A 4,436-nucleotide genomic window follows, 5' to 3' on the forward strand; every position below is an offset into this window, starting at 1 on the left:
TCCGGGCGTCCCTGTGTTGGACAGAGACCCGTCCGGGCGTCCCTGTGATGGACAGAGGCCCGTCCAGGCGTCCCTGTGATGGACAGAGGCCCGTCCGGGCGTCTCTGTGATGGCCAGAGACCCATCCAGGTGTCTCTGTGATGGCCAGAGACCCATCCAGGCATCTCTGTGATGGACAGAGACCCATCCAAGTGTCCCTGTGATGGACAGAGACCCATCCAGGTGTCCCTGTGATGGACTGAAACCCGTCCAGGTGTCCCCTGCCTCTAACAGTGATAACTGGACATGGGCACCAGTGACCCCTGGAAAGGAAAAATAGCTTAAAGATAATGGATGGCTGGATTAGAGGTGTCCAACTGTTGCAGTCCAACAGTTTATTTTGACTTTACAGTTACTCACCCTGAGGTTCTTTACAAGCTTAGACAGCAGCAGCAGAAGTGATAAGATGTAGCACTTCCAGGGCATCCAAGGGTCATGTCCAGAACGACTTTCACAACATTCCTGCCTAAATTGTGTGTTGTAAAATACACTGCCTGGCCAAAAAAAAAAAAAAGTTGCCACTTGGGTTTAACTAAGTAAATAGGTCCGAGCTTCCTATTAGATAATTACTGCCTGGGTGATTAACTTTCAGCTGCAACCAGTTATTTATCCCCAACTGGTGCAATGAGTTGCTTCTCATTTCTTAAACAACCATGTTGAAAGACACATCGCGTGGTCGTGGAAAAGATGTCAGTCTGTTTGAGAAGGGTCAAATCACTGGCATCAAGCAGAGAAAACATCTAAGGAGATTGAAGAAACTACTAAAATTGGGTTAAGAACTGTCCAACGCATTATTAAAACTGGAAGGATAGTGGGGACCCATCGTCTTCCAGGAAGAAATGTGGCTGGAATAAAATCCTGAATGATCCTGACCGGTGATCACTTAAACGTTTGGCGAAATCAAATCGAAGAAAAACAACAGTAGCACACATGTTTAGTAGTGAAAGTAAGAACATTTCCACATGAACTATGTGAAGGAAGTCAAGGGATTGGGACTGAACATCTGTGTAACCTTAAGAAAACCACTAACCAGTGAGGCTAACTGGAAAAAAAGGCTTCAGTTTGCTAGGGAGCATAAAGATTGGACTCTGGAGCAATGGAAGAAGGTCATGTGGTCTGATGAGTCCAGACTGACCCTGTTCCAGAGTGATGGACACATCAGGGTAAGAAGAGAGGCAGGTGAAGTGATGCACCCATCATAGTGCCTAGTCATCAATACAAGATCTTGGTGAACAATTAATGCAACACTGGATGAAACAGATCTTGTGACATTGTAGAAGTTTATTGAAACAATGACACAGTGAATGCATGATGTCATCAAAGCTAAAGGTGGTCCAACGAAATATTAGTGTGACCTTATTTTTTGGTGGCGACTTCATTTTGGCCAGGAGTGTATGACCGAGTGTAAAAGTTTAAATAATTGTATTTGCATGAATTGTGGAAAACAAGAGCTGAATCGATTTGGACTAGACATCTATAGCTGATCTGAGCAGAGACGTGAAATCTTAAATTAACTTTAACTTTATAAAAGTTTGAGCAGTTATTACAAAGCTCATCATGTGAACTTTTGTATTATATTTTGAATTAGTGATTTCAGCCAGACATAGCCCTGTATACCTTGTGCATTAAAATGACACAAAGCATAAATCCAAACCGTCTAATTGTCTTTGTAAAAAACAGGTGTTTAACAGCAGAAGACAGGACCATCAATACTTGTCTGCAGACTTTATCAGACAGTTAAAATCTCCACAAAGATAAGATTTCTGTTGTTCTTCCGCAGGAGTGAGTGGAAACGAGACGATCAACTGCACTAATCTGAGCTGGACAGCATGTGATGAGAGTCCCTCCATTCACTCACTTCAACAAAGTTCATTCATTCAGAGCCGCCGTCCCCTGCGAGCACACGGGAAAGAACCGAAGCCTTCATTTACTTCTACGTTCACACTGTGACACGATCGCACGTCTTCGAGACGCGACCTGAAGCTAACAGCTGGGTGCGCACTGCTGAAAAGACTGATGGGAAACGACAAAGCATCCTAACTTCGCTACAGGTGGCGTCTCACTGAGCGGTAGCTGCTGGGAGACTAGTGGGTAAAATAAATCTCTGGGTACTGTGAGAACGTGTGAATTTTCAGCTGCGGCCTCAATTCACACCACGTTTGTGACCGAGTGACCCATGAGCCGTGCGTCTGCATTTGCAGTTTTAAAAACAGCCTTTTTTGAGTGTACGGCACAGTTTACTGCCCACCTCCACACACCTTGGTGTACTTTGTACCCACATGGCGCTGGGGACCTTTCTGTGGAGATGTTCTCTCTGTGCATGCATGGCTTTCCTCCCAGACCAAAACCCTCCACATTAGGATGGTTGGCGACTCTAAATTGTGCCTAGGTGTGAGTGGTTGTATCAACGTGTCCCTGTGATGGACTGGAGACCTGTCCAAGGTGTCCCCAGCCTCTCGCAGCGACTGCTGGACCTGGGCACCCAGACAGGAAGAGGCGGGTCAAAGAGGAAGGATGGATGGCAACCGCACGTACGTTTGAGCTTCATCTTCGGGACTGCACAACTGAAACAAAGACGGGCCGATGCGGACCGGTTTTACATCGACAATAACGGATTATGGCACCGTTTTTAGACGCTGCATGTTTTCCGTCAGGTGTCTTAAATACAGTTGAGACAGGATGGAGGTGCCGTCGACGACTTTTGTGTTCGTAGCTCATGAAATCAAAATTCATTGAGTTTTCGCCCCAAATGTAATCCTGAAATCTCAGGAACGTAGCATCTTAGACGACGAGCAAAAGATTAACTGTATGCGACTTGAACATTATGAGTTACAGGACGTAGACTGTAGCCTACGGTACGTGCATGCTGTAATTCAATTCAATTCAATAAAAAAAAACTAATACTTGTATTAATCCCAAAGGGAAATCGTTTCCTAATAATAATAATCATTCCTAATCAATTATATTGTATAACAGCAGCAACTAAAACGCCTCCAGACAGAGCCAGTCAGAAAGGACATGTCCTCATTGATACCAGCATTAATGCATGAACACGTTAAATAATCTCAAAAAGATCATCGTTTAATCAACAGATCAGGGTTCAGTTCTCCCTGAATGGAACATGTGAAAGTCATTTTCCAGGTTCTCTGGGAACTTTGTGATCATTTCAAGACAGAACTTGTTGATCAAACAAGCAACAGAACAGCTCTGGAAGCTGAGAAGTCCCATGAAAACCTTCTGGAGACCCCCCACCCCCCAGGAAGCAGCTAGTCTCATTGAGATACCCCCTCCAGAGAAGGGAAAGTGACGAGACATTGACGCCTTAAAATGTGTGCAACCATCCTTACAGGACACCGTAGATGACAAATTCACAACCAGACTGGCAGCTTTTGTAAAACAGAAAAATCACCCCCCCAGAAAATGTCTTTACTTTTTCCCTCCTAACTTTACCAAGTGTGGCCTTTCTCCAGTTCCGAGTCGGCCCAACAGAACCCAAGTGATAGGAACCAGATGAGACTCCATTTGCATGTGACTCATGCAAATCCAGCAGGAGGAGACAGCAGCTCCTCAGCAGATGAGCCTGTGTTTACAGCAGAATAATAAAAATGGATTCCACTTTGTTTAACAGTCATCTACTTCTCCGAACCCTCCGGGTCAGGACGGCCCGGCCTCCTGGGGCCCAGAACCGGCTGTTCCGCCAGGCAGCCATTTAGGTGCATATGGAGCCAGCTGAGCTCCTCGTTAATGGCTGATGCATTTCACATTTTTCTTCTAATTGCTGAGGGCCATCACCCCCTCGCCTCGGCCTCCTTCAGCCGGAGCACGGCCCGGTTTAGCGCCTCTCCCCCGGGCTGCCCGGCTCCACAGACCTGTTAATCAGCGGGCTGTCTTTTTCCCCCAGCCCGAGTTAACCCCTTGAGACTCCGGATCAAACAATGAAACGGATCGGAGGCTCTCCGAATAACATCGCAGCCCCTCGGTCATTAAAAGCCAAACCGCTCGGTGTGAAGAAGCCTTCGGTCGGGACGGCGGTAAGCGTCCCCGCCGTGACTCCGTTACACCTTTCGCGGTGAATTAATGGTTCGAGGCGGCGGTTCTGGTCGCCAACATGTCAGCCCGCATCAATAAACAGCGAAGCCAACGCGCTCTATTGTCTGATAGCGTTTCACGGAACCGACTCACCCACCGGCGGAAGAAAAACACACCGCCGCTAATTACACAGCCTCCTGACGCCGCCGAGCCCCGAACACCTCCGACTCAAATCCAGGCCCTGCCGCAGATCCTCGGACTCACCTGCGTCTCCTTTCGCCTCAGTATGTACCGTCTCCGGGTTCGCGGTCCGGTCCTCCTGACGCGCTGCAGCGGATTCTTACCACCAGTCCCCGGCACCGGCAGGC

At 47.5% G+C, this 4,436-nt stretch overlaps 1 protein-coding gene across 1 annotated transcript in view; it reads right to left on the minus strand.

The window, feature by feature from the left end:
* Window positions 1–4,436, minus strand: part of gatad2b (GATA zinc finger domain containing 2B) — a 42,359-nt gene extending 37,923 nt beyond the window's left edge. Inside the window, exon 1 of the mRNA XM_037693600.1 lies at window positions 4,333–4,436. The gene's annotated coding sequence lies outside the window, so the exon portion shown is untranslated. The remainder of the gene's footprint in view (window positions 1–4,332) is intronic.

Source organism: Nematolebias whitei, chromosome 19, assembly GCF_014905685.2.
Source record: "Nematolebias whitei isolate Nwh7 chromosome 19, NemWhi1, whole genome shotgun sequence".
NCBI classification, from domain to species: Eukaryota; Metazoa; Chordata; class Actinopteri; order Cyprinodontiformes; family Rivulidae; genus Nematolebias; species Nematolebias whitei.